General features: G+C 44.7%; 1 long non-coding RNA gene across 1 annotated transcript; it reads left to right on the top strand.

Annotated features, from left to right (window-relative positions):
• Positions 1-1027: 1027 nt before the first annotated feature.
• LOC147340312 (uncharacterized) lies at positions 1028-10979 on the top strand. Its single transcript, XR_015159297.1, has 5 exons — positions 1028-1193; positions 1276-1465; positions 2157-5322; positions 7109-7282; positions 8803-10979. It is a non-coding gene; the product is annotated as an uncharacterized LOC147340312 (long non-coding RNA).
• The last annotated feature ends 1405 nt before the right edge of the window (positions 10980-12384 follow it).

The following is a 12384-nucleotide window of genomic DNA, read 5'->3' as shown; positions in this document are numbered from 1 at the left end:
TAGTTATCTGAATGTTTTTCTCTATCCTATTTACTACCTCTCCACATAGTTAACCACTATTTTGAATTTTATATTATTTTCAAAAAGCTCTATTGCTTGTGTATGTATTTATAAATAATATTTTGCTTAATTTTTCCTTATTTTTAACTTCATAAATATAATATTACACTCTACATACTCTTCTGCATTTTGCTGTTTCTACTCAACATTTTATTTCTAAGATTTACCCATTTTGTTATACATAGCTGTAGTTCATTAATTTCCAAAGCTGATAGCTCACGGTGAACAATGTCGGATTTGTGATCTCCGAAGAAGAGACCAGAGACCAGACTTGATCACTCAAGAGCTTTTGTGTAGCAGAGTTTTATTAAAGTAAGAAAAGGGATAGAGAAACTTCTGACATAGACATCAGAAGGGGGACAGAGAGTGCCCCCGTCGCTAGTGTTAGCAAGTGTTAGCAAAAATTATATTCTTTTTAATTAATTATTACAATAAATCAAAAGAATGTCTCATGTTTATAAAAATTTTACCAGACCCACTCCCACAATTTACATTTTAGGATAACAGGATCAGAACTTAACAATAGAAGGATACTACCAGACCCACTTCCGTAATATACATTCTAAGATATCAGTGTTAGGTAGTTAGAATAGGAAACAGGAGTCCAAAATGGCAGTGGCTAAAAGACAAGGAAGGGAAAAGCCCACGAAAATAGAACAAAGGAAGGTCACAGGAAGGTCCAAGGACCTGAGTGAGGACCTCAGGTAGAACAAACAGCACTCCTGGCTAGCCCAATTTACATAGGGCAGGCCCAGGGGGAGGAAAAAAACATATAAAAAGAGGAGCCAAAGCGTGCTCTCGCTCTCTCTCGCGCGCTCTCTCTCTCTCTCTCTCCCTGTCCCCACCTCCATCCCCCTCCCTCCCTCCCTCCCTCTCCCTCCTTCCCTCCCTCTCCCTCTCTCTCTCCCCCTCTCTCCCCCCCCCCACCCCGTCGTCTCTCCCCCTCCCCCCGCGTGCTGGCGCACTCCCCCACTCTCTTCTCTTCGCATCTTTGGGTTGGCATGCCTTCACGCCTCGAGGATGGATTCTCTTGCTATTTTCTAAATAAAATAGAGCTGTAATACTGATTTGTCTAAAAGCTATAACATGGTCTGTCCAAGACCTGAGAGCTGTGATGTGCCAAGGGCTTTAATGTACGTCACCCCAAATCTTTGTTGAGACGAAACAGAACAGAGGAGCATACACTCGCTTGACATCTATGGTGCTGTGATTCAGGTTTAACCTGGCTGAAACAACCTCGTCGTGGCCCCGGCAAGGAGGAGGCCAAGCGTAGCAGGAGCCCAGCTCAGCGAAGCTCCCGCGGTAGAAGCAGAACGCGAAGAAAACGCAGCGCAAGGGAAGTGACAAGAGGCCTATCATGCTGGAAACCCGGTCAGCGAAAAACGAACTCAGCAGAATGATTAAGGTAGGAGGTCCTCGCTCCTATGGCTGGAGGGACATATGCCTAACGAAATCTTAATTCCTTTACAATCGCTCGTTTCTTGTCTCCTCAACCCCCCGTGACACAGTTGAGCGGCAGTGGGTGAACTGAGGGACTCTGGAGAGGCTACTCTTTGGTATGTCCCAAAAGCACTCTCTGCTGAGCCCCAGTAGCTGTTACCCAAGCTGGTGGGGGTTCTTCTGTCCTTACTCTTCTTTGTGCCAAGGATCAGGCCAATGAAAACTGTGAGCACAGGTCAGGTATGAAGGGGATCCCTTGGCACGTTTTTCCCACTGCTTTTTCCTCCTGTCCTTCAGCTCTCTCCTGGGACTCGAGCCGGCCAAAACCCAGGATGCCTGGCTTCAGGACCTAATGAAGCTCAGGCTCTGATGTCTCATTGCAAAAATTCAGTGAGAGACAAAGCAACAAGAGGTGGATTTGTTAGGATTCAGAAAGAAGCACACTCTTCAGGGTGTGGGCCATTGCCAAGGGCAAGGGCTGGGGCCATGGAATTCGGCCTGGCTAGGTTTTGCTAGCAGAGAAGGCAATGGCACCCCACTCCAGTACTCTTGCCTGGAAAAATCCCACGGATGGAGGAGCCGGGTGGGCTGCAGTCCATGGGGTGGCAAAGAGTCGGACACGACTGAGCGACTTCACTTTCACTTTTCACTTTCAGGCATTGGAGAAGGAAATGGGAACCCACTCCAGTATTCTTGCCTGGAGAATCATAGGGATGGCAGAGCCTGGTGGGCTGCTGTCTCTGTGGTCACACAGAGTTGGACAAGACTGAAGCGACTTAACAGCAGTAGGAGCAGCAGCAGGTTTTACTAGGGGTGAATTCATATGCTGATGAGTGGGAGGGTCATCCCAACCATTGGGGAACCACCCACTCCTCCATCTTTTGACAGTGACTTAGATCTGTCCTGCCACCTCTGGGTGTGTCTTTTGGCTTACAGATTGGGGATTAAGGTTTACTTGAATTTAATTTGTCATCTTGGACCCAAGTGATTTTAATAGGTTTACGTTATGCCCTTGTGCTATGTCGTTCTTTCAAAGGTTGTGCCCTGCCCCCTTCCCTCCTGTTTCATGCTCCTTTCCTCAGCCCCATCCAGGCCCACAATGTTGCCTCTACAATCTGGAGGGACAACCAGAAAATAGCTAGCCCTTGGGAGGGAAATACTGTATAATAACCAATCCCTCTAGATATTCAGGCCTTCATCTTCCATGTTTCCTACAACATGTACAACATCAACATCTCTCAGTGAACCCACTAGGGTGGGCAACAGTCACAAAATGCCTACTGGAAGTCCATCGGTTGACATCCCTTCAAAGGCAATTGGGCTTCCAGGGATAATGTTTGCCACTTTGGGAGTTAGCCCTGCAGGCCATTTGTGCCCAAACCCTTACCACCCTTCTCCTAAAGTTACAAACATACCCCTGGATCAAATCTCCACTCCACTTTTATGGAACATCTGGTCTGTTGCCTCTTAACAAATTTGCTCTTAAGCCAATTACTAACTACTACAATCAGGACCCTGACCCCTTGTAGGCAACATTGCTCCACCCAGCCTATTAAAATATCTTAATGTCCCTAACAGGGCCAGATAACTCATTCCTTTGTCACTACTTTTGTTATTACCTAAAGTGGGTCTATGACAATGAAATGTTTACCATTGGAGATACCCTAACCTGCTCTTATGGAGAACTAGGGAAAGAAATCAGTGACTTACAATCCCTTAGAGCAGTAAGAAGATAAGTCTTACGACTGTTACACTGTTTCCCAGTCTCAGGGCACAGGCTTGGATTGCTTTACATCATGATATCTATTCCCATCCATGGTGGACAAACCAGCAATGAGTTAAGATTACAACCCCTTAATCCTACCCAGCACTGGTCACGCTGGAGACCTTGGGGATGCCCAACTCCAGTCCGGGGGTCCCAGGAGGTCAACCTGCCTTGACCTGCCTAGGAATCTGGTCCTCGAAAGATTATCATGCTTCAACCTGCTCGGGATCCGCCAGTCCAGGAGTCCCAGGAGGCCGTCACTCCTCGACCTGCCCAGGCATTCAATCTCTAGGAGGCTGTCACACCTCAGCCTGCCTGGGAATCTGTACCCTGACCCGGGGATGCCTGGCTCTCAGGTTGCAACAGTACTGGGTAGGATAAGCTTCAAAAAGACTCACCCTTAAGGAAGTCCACCCATGGAAATTGAAGGCCTATTAGTTTTTTTTTTTTTTTTTTTCTTTTTCTTTTCCTCCCTGTCATGACTGTCTTTCAGATGGGAAATAACCAATCCACTTCCTGACAGATGCCCTTGAGATGCATCCTTGATAACTGGAACCTGTTTGATCCTCTAACTCTAAGAAGTCGCTTAAAATTCTTTTGTGCCACTGCGTGGCCGCAGTATCCACTGGGGGACGAGGAACACTGGCCTGAGGATGGGAGTTTAAATTACAGTACCATCCGGCAACTAGAATTATTCTGCAAAAGACAAGGGAAATGAACAGAGATCCCCTATGTCCAAATTTTCTTCTGACTAAGAGATATGAAGGAACTCTGTTTTAAGTATGGGATTGTTGTACACCCTAAAAGTGAGCCTACTAGGCAAATGGTGTTAGGCACAGGCAACCAAGAGAAGTAACCCCCCTGTAAAGGCTCACCTCTCATTCCCCCAAAGAGACTGGAGCCTTCCACGGCTCCTGAGTTGCCTGGTGCTCCTTCCTTGTATCCAAACGTGCCCCCATATCCAGGAGCACCCCCTCCACAAAAGCCAGCTCGAGTATGTCCCTTAGTTGAAACTGGAGGAGAATTTGGACCAACCGGGGTCCATAAGCCCTTCTCCCTTTTAGAACTAAGACAGATCAAACAAGACCTGGGAAGCTATACAGATGACCCAGGCAAATATATAGATACATTCCAACATATTGCCTTGGCCTTTGACTTCACGTGGAAGGACATCATGGTCATATTTAGTCAAACTTTATCTGATCCTGAACATACTAGGGTCTTAAAGGAAGCCTGAAGGTATGCAACTGGGCTTCACATGTCAAGTGATAGATACCCAGTAGGGGAAACTGCAGTCCCTTCCTCCGATCCTAATTGAAATTATAATGACCCTGAGCACATCAGGGAAAGGGATCATTTTCTAATCTGTGTGAAGACAGGAATGAAAGCAGCCCAACAAAAAGTAATTAGCTATGCCTGGGTCTCAGCAATAACTCAGGAGCCCAATGAGAACCCAATTGCTTTTCTGGAAAGGCTAAAAGAGGCCCTCCAAAAGTTTACCAATCTGGACTTAGACTCTTACGAGGGGCAGGTGATTTTAAAGGACAAATTCCTGTCCCAGTGTGCATCAGATATCAGAATTAAGTTACAACAGCTACAGCAGCAGGACCCTGCTTCCTTTTTAGATGAGATGGTCCAGACAGCCACCAATATCTTTTATAACAGAGAACAGGAGAAGAAGGCCAAGGCCCAGGAGAGGGAGAAAAGGAAAGAGACAAGGCATGCCCAGATGCTGGCTGCCCTCCAGGAAAGCCCTGTGGCAAACCCCGAGTCCTTGAAGGACAAGGCACGAGGCAAATGCCTAATCTGTAGACAGGTGGGGCATTGGGCCAAAGAGTGTCCAAACCATGACAAGTCTCCTAAAACGGTTTGCTACAAATGCCATCAACTGGGACATTGAGCGGCACTCTGCCCTGGGGACCCAAAAGCCTCAAGGTCAAGTGCCAAGCCTTCCCTCACTATGGTTCAAGAGGATTGAAGCGGCCCACTCCAGCCAGCCCACCTGTCATGGATAACCATCATGGGGCTGGAGCCAAGTGTGCAACTGGATGTGGCAGGTAGGTCTGAGAATTTCTTGGTTGACACAGGGGCTACCTACTCTGTCTTGATCTCCTACTCCAGAGTCTTCTCCTCCCAAACCTGTACCATTTTGGGTGCTACAGGAAAAGCAACTACTAAAAGATTCACCCAAGCACTTCTTTGTTGCTGGGATGGACAAATATTTTCCGACCAGTTTCTGGTGGTCCCTGAGTGTCCTACTCCCTTATTGGGAAGAGATATACTCACTAAACTGGGGACCACCCTTATGATGGGAAGCTTTTCAGCCCCTAGGGCGCTACAACTTCTGGTTACTACTGAAGAACCCATTACACCTTCTCCAATAGACAGGGACCAAAAACTATGGGAGGACAAAATTAACCCCTAGGTGTGGGACCAAAGAATTCCTGGACGAGCCCACCAAGCTGAACTGGTCATCATTGTCCTCCAAGATCCCACTTGGTTTCCTAACCAGAAACAATATCCCCTCAAAAGAGAGGCTCAGGAGGGACTACAGCCTTTAATAAATAAATTCCTTGTTTGTGGGCTATTGGTCCCCACCAATTCTCCATGTAACACCCCAATCCTCTCAGTAAAGAAAAAGGATGGAACCTGGAGAATGGTTCAAGATCTCCGGATTATAAATGAAGCTGTAGTTCCCCTCCATCCCACAGTACCCAATCCCTATGTAATCTTGGGACAAATGCCACCCAGTGCCAAGTGGTTTACAGTCTTGGATCTCAAAGATGCTCTTTTTTTTTTGCATACCACTGGCTAAGAGGATCCCAATATCTTTTTGCCTTTGAGTGGGAGGTCCCAGGAAAAAAAAAACGCCAACAGATGACTTGGACAGTATTACCTCAGGGGTTCAGAGATAGCCCTCACTTGTTTGGACAGGCTCTTGGTCGGGATCTCCTAGATCTCGACCTGGGACCTAATGGGAAAATATTACAATACGTAGATGACCTACTAATCTGCTCTCCAGATGAAAAAAATGCCCAAAAATATGCAATTCAGGTTCTAAACTTTTTGGCAGAAAGGGGATATAAAGTCTCCCGTGCTAAGGCACAGATGGTCGAGACAAAGATCAAAGGTCACTTACCTTTACCTGGGAGTTCAGATTACACACGGGCCTAGGAGGCTGTCCTCTAATCAGGTACAAGAAATCCTCCAGTTGCCCTCCCCCATGACTCAAAAACAATTGCAAGCTTTCCTGGGGTTAACTGGGTATTGTAGAATCTGGATACCCAACTGTGGTCTATTTCACCCAGCCCTTATATGAAAGCTTAAAGGGACGGGATGATTCAATCCCACCGATATGGGGAACTCCTCAAAAGAAGGCAGAGGCTACATTACAACAGGCCTTAACTCAGGCACCTGCCTTGAGGTTGCCAGACCCAGAAAAAGCATTCCAACTTTATGTTCATGAAAGAGAAGGAATAGCCTTGGGAATGTTAACTCAAAGGTTGCGATCTGAGCCCCAGCCTGTAGCTTACTTATCCAAGAGGCTCAATCCAACCGCCCAAGCCTGGCCCTCCTGCCTTCAAAATCTTGCAGCTATTGCAATCATGATAGAAGATGCTTTAAAACTCTCCTTTGGGGACAAACTAACTATTTTTACCAGCCACCAAGTAAAACAACTCCTAAATGGGAGAGGCCATTTAAGGATGTCTAATTAAAGAATCCTCAGATATCAAGTAATGCTGATGGAAAATCCAGGCCTCACTATATCCCCTTGTGAGGTTCTTAACCCAGCCACCCTCCTGCCTACCCCTGAGGGCTCTCTCCCCTTTCACTCTTGTCTAGAAACCTTGGACCACTGGACAAAACCCCGAGAGGGATTGTCGGAAGATCTTCTGACCAATCCTGAGGAAATCTGGTACACTGATGGAAGCAGCTTTGTCTTAGATGGAAAAAGAAGAGCTGGATAGGCAGTAGTCTCCAATTTTGAGATCATAGAGGCTAAGCCTCTTCCACCAGGTACTTCAGCCCAATTAGCTGAGTTCATAGCCCTGACTCGAGCTTTAGAACTGGGTAAAGGAAAAAGAATAGCCATTTACACTGACTCCAAGTATGACTTTCTGGTGTTACATGCACATGCTGCTATTTGGAAAGAAAGGGGCCACTTGACCACCCGAGGGTCCCCAATCAAATGTGGTGATCAAATTATTAGACTTTTGGAGGCAGTCCATCTGCCCACTGAGTTTTCAGTCTCCCACTGTAAAGGACACCAAAAAGGGAGCACAGAAGTGGCACCAAGGGAACCAAGCAGCTGATCAGGCAGCTAAGAGAGCAGCATTACAGAACAATGACTTAATAGGGGTTGCCATCCTAGTTCCACAGACTAATTTGCTAGAAACTCCTTCATATACTGAAGGTGAGACTCTTAAAGCTAAGAGTGAGGACTTTCAAGATCATATTGGGTGGTTCCAAAAGGAGGAACTCCTTTTTCTGCCTGGGAACCTCCAATAGAAGTTGGTTAACTCCGTTTATGCCACCACTCATTTAGGGGAGAAGGCCCTCCAAAGATTACTAGGAAGGTCCTTCAGAGGAACAGGCCTCCAAACAACTATAAGGCAAGTGGTCTCCTCTTATCCCACTTGCCAATTAAACAACCCCCAAGGAGCTCAAAGACCTTAGCTGGCCCAGCCCATCCAATAACATGGGACCTACCCAAGAGAGGAAAGGTATAAATACCTATTAGTCTTGATAGATACATTCACAGGATGGATTGAAGGCTTTCCTACCCTGACTGAGAAGGCTGAAGTGAAGTTGCTCAGTCGTGTCTGACTCTTTGCGACCCCATGGACTGTAGCCTACCAGGCTCCTACCTCCATGTGATTCTCCAGGCAAGAATACTGGAGTCGGTTTCCATTTCCTTCTCCAGGGGATCTTCCCAACCCAGAGATCGAACCCATGTCTCCTGCATTGCAGGCAGATGCTTTAATCAGGATTTGGTCTGCCCAGGTCATTACAAAGTGACAATGGGACATCATTTACTTCTAAGGTCACCCAAGGGGTCTCTAAAGCATTGGGAATTACTTATTATCTCCCTTGTGCCTGGAGACCTCAGTCTTCAGGAAAAGTAGAAAGAGCCAACCAATTCTTAAAATCAGCAATAAAAAATATAACCCAGGAGACCTCCCTGGGATGGAAGGAGGCTTTACCATTAGCTCTCCTCAGCACCTGTATTGCCCCTAAGGAACAGGTTGGTCTTAGTCCTTATGAGATTTTATATGGGAGACCTTTTGTTTATGTCAATGACCTCTTCCTAGATCCAGAGATTCAGACCCTCCAGTCTTATACCATGGCCATTGGGCAATTCCAACAGGATATATGCTTGTGGGGAATGAACAAGGACCCAAAAGATTGTAAGGAGTCACCACTATATGCTCCAGGGACTCAAGTCCTAATTAAAGTCTGGAAAGATGGGTCCCCAAAGGCTCAACTCCATCCCACATGGAAGGACCCCTACCCTGTAATACTTTCTACTCCCACAGCAGTCAAGATACCAGGACATGAGTCAAGCTACAGAAGAAAACAGAAGATGACACTCAATACACCTGTGAGCCCCTAGGCGATCTCAGATACCTATTCAGGACTATAAATGAGTGCCATGAGGAATTAAGGGGTGTCTCAGTAAGATTTTATAGGAAAAAACCCTTTTATTGAAGTTGAACTTTGGGTGAGTGTTTTGCAGGAGGGTCTCAGAAAGTGGGAGTTTGGTCTAGTTTTCATGCCATCAGGAAGAGGGGATGATTTTGTAATTGGGTATGTCAATAAATTTTATCTATTGGGAGGAGAGAATAGCATATAGCTAAAGCTATAATTGATAAAGAAGTAGAAGTCACTCATTTTGGCAAAGAGGGGAGTGTTTGGTACTTTGTAAGAGGAACCAGAGATCAAATTGCCAACATCCGCTGGATCATTGAAAAAGGAAGAGAGTTCCAGAAAAACATCTATTTCTGCTTTATTGACTATGCCAAAGCCTTTCACTGTGTGGATCACAATAAACTGTGGAAAATTCTGAAAGAGATGGGAATATCAGACCACCTGACCTACCTCTTGAGAAACCTATATGCAGGTTAGGGAGCAACAGTTAGAACTGGACATGGAACAACAGACTGGTTCCAAATAGGAAAAGGAGTACGTCAAGGCTGTATATTGTCACCCTGCTTATTCAACTTCTACGCAGAGTACATCATGAGAAACACTGGGCTGGAAGAAGCACAAGCTGGAATCAAGATTGCCAGGAGAAATGTATCAATAACCTCAGATATGCAGATGACACCACCCTTATGGCAGAAAGTGAAGAGGAACTAAAAAGCCTCTTGATGAAGGTGAAAGAGGAGAGTGAAAAAGTTGACTTAAAGCTCAACATTCAGAAAACTAAGATCATGGCATCCGGTCCCATCACTTTATTGGAAATAGATGGGGAAACAATGGAAACAATGGCAGATTTTATTTTTGGGGGGCTCCAAAATCGGGCAGATGGTGATTGCAGCCATGAAATTAAAAGACGCTTACTTCTTGGAAGGAAAGTTATGACCAACCTAGATAGCATATTGAAAAGCAGAGACATTACTTTGCCAACAAAGGTTCATCTAGTCAAGGCTATGGTTTTTCCTGTGGTCATGTATGGATGTGAGAGTTGGACTGTGAAGAAAGCTGAGCGCCGAAGAATTGATGCTTTTGAACTGTGGTGTTGGAGAAGACTCTTGAGAGTCCTTTGGACTGCAAGGAGGTCCAGCCAGTCCATCCTAAAGGAGATCAGTCCTGAGTGTTCATTGGAAGGACTGATGCTAAAGCTGAAACTCCAGTACTTTGGCCACCTCATGCGAAGAGTTGACTCATTGGAAAAGACTCTGATGCTGGGAGGGATTGGGGGCAGGAGGAGAAGGGGACGACAGAGGATGAGATGGCTGGGTGGCATCACCGACTCGATGGACATGAGTTTGGGTGGACTCCGGGAGTTGGTGATGGACAGGGAGGCCTGGTGTGCTGCAATTCATGGGGTCTTAGAGTCAGACACGACTGAGTGACTGAACTGAACTGAACTGAAGTGGCAGTGCTTGCATGCATGCATGCATGCATGCTAAGTCGCTTCAGTTGCGTCTGACTCTTTGCAACCCTATGGACTGTAGCCCGCCAGGCTCTTCTGTCATAGGATTCTCCAGACAAGAATACTGGAGTGGGTTGCCATGCCCTCCTCCAAGGAATCTTCCCAACCCAGGGAACGAACTCTAGACTCATGTCTCCCGCATTGGCAGGGGACTTCTTTACTACTAGTGCCTCCTGGGAAGACCAAGTGGCAGTGTTTAGACAAAATTATGAAGTGACCATGCTTTGTCTCAATTTGTTATGATCTTAGAGTAAATTTGTCTGAGGTTGGTATTCTGTGTTTATATCTAAATAGGAGAATCAAGTGGCCTAGCAGTGAGTGCTGGGGTAGCTTCTGAATGTCAGGGGCTGTTCTTTTTTTCTTTCTCAAAGTTTTGCCTTTATTTGTAAGTAACTCATAAGTCTGAAGTTGCATTTTGTAGATGGTATATTTTAAGGCTCCAATTTCATTTTTTTTTCTTATATATAATCAATTGTTCTACTATCATTTGCTGCCAAATCTCTCATCTTTAACCCCCTACTTTGAGAACTTTTAGTAAATGTTTTTATTAGTTGATTGAGAGTGTGATATGTTAGGGGTATATTCTCTTTAAGCAAATTTTTGTGGGCTCATGTGATGTTTTTCAGAGAAGAAAAGGTTTTACTTGATTCTCTGAGGAATTCTATGGATGTAAACTCTTCATACTTTTGAGTTTATCTTAGAGAGAATCTCTGGAAGAAATAAATGCCAGAATCTACTGAGGTTAGTCAATTGGAAGGTGTTTAGAGAGGAGAAATGAAAGCAGCAGAATAGTTTATTTACATAGACATTTGGTACCATAATAGATGTTTATGTAGTACTTTTAACTAATGAAGGACTAAATAGGGACAGAAAATCACAGAAAGGGTTATAATATGAATAGTTTCCCGATAGATATAGGTCAAATATGAGTAAAGCCTTTGTGATCTCAATCGCATAGGAAGTAGTCAGTATTCACATAAGATGCTTAAAATTAAGACGAAATAAAACCAGTAGCTCAATACATATAGGCTATTGTTTTTAATGAACATAAAGGGACCTTAGAGATGAGGTAAAAACAGGAACCTAGGGAGGTATAGTAAATTCTCTGGGAAAAATTGGTTACTAAAACTAAATCTAGACCTTGAGTAGTATAATATTGTATGATTACGAGCTACCACTTACATATCACTTGCTATGTGATAAGTGTTTCACTTATATTACTGTGTTTAATCCTTACAGCAGCCCTGTGAAAATTAGATACTCATTATCATCACTGTTTTACTAATGGAGAAAGAAAAGCTCAGAGAAATGGAGTGGCTTGCCCAGGGTCACACAGCTGGTAAATGTCAGGAGTCAGAATCAAATCTAGGCTTTCTCTCTCCAAAACCTAAGTTATGGATCACAGAACACTGTGGCTACCTTAGTGGTAGAAAAAGCAGACAGTTTTGAATCAGAATAGCAGAGTTCAAATTCTGATCTTTCTACATAATAGTGTAGAACCATGATCTATTTTTTCCATATGGAAAACCCGAACTTTTAGCCAATCCAGTACTTACCCTCTCTGAGCCTGTTTTCACGCCTGTGAAATGAGAATCGTACTTGACCACTTGATCGTACTTGCTGTGAAATGCCTGGTTGTTCTGAGGAGACAATTTAAAAAAAATTATGGTTCTGATTGTTTCTTCCTTCACTTTGCTTCCCAGCTCAGTTCTCGTTTCATTGCACTCTGCTGCCTCCTACTTGATGTCACATTACATTCAGCAGCTAATGAGTTTGTTTCTTGCCCTTCAAATTTCAGTGGTCCCTGTGAATGTATGTATAAGATATCATGATTTCACCCATCCTTAATTTGCTGTAGGTTGCCATTGAGATAGGCTAGAACTTATTCCATGTCCCTGAATTTCTAGGAATCTTTTATTTTAATTTGTTTATTTTTTAGGTGGCTACTCAGGGCATCTGT

The sequence above is a fragment of the Bos grunniens genome, chromosome X (assembly GCF_055505025.1).
Source record: "Bos grunniens cultivar Pamir isolate PY7600 chromosome X, Bosgru_T2T1.0, whole genome shotgun sequence".
NCBI lineage: Eukaryota > Metazoa > Chordata > Mammalia > Artiodactyla > Bovidae > Bos > Bos grunniens.
Note: the sequence above shows the minus strand (reverse complement) of the source record. Positions and strands in the feature narration are given on the sequence as shown.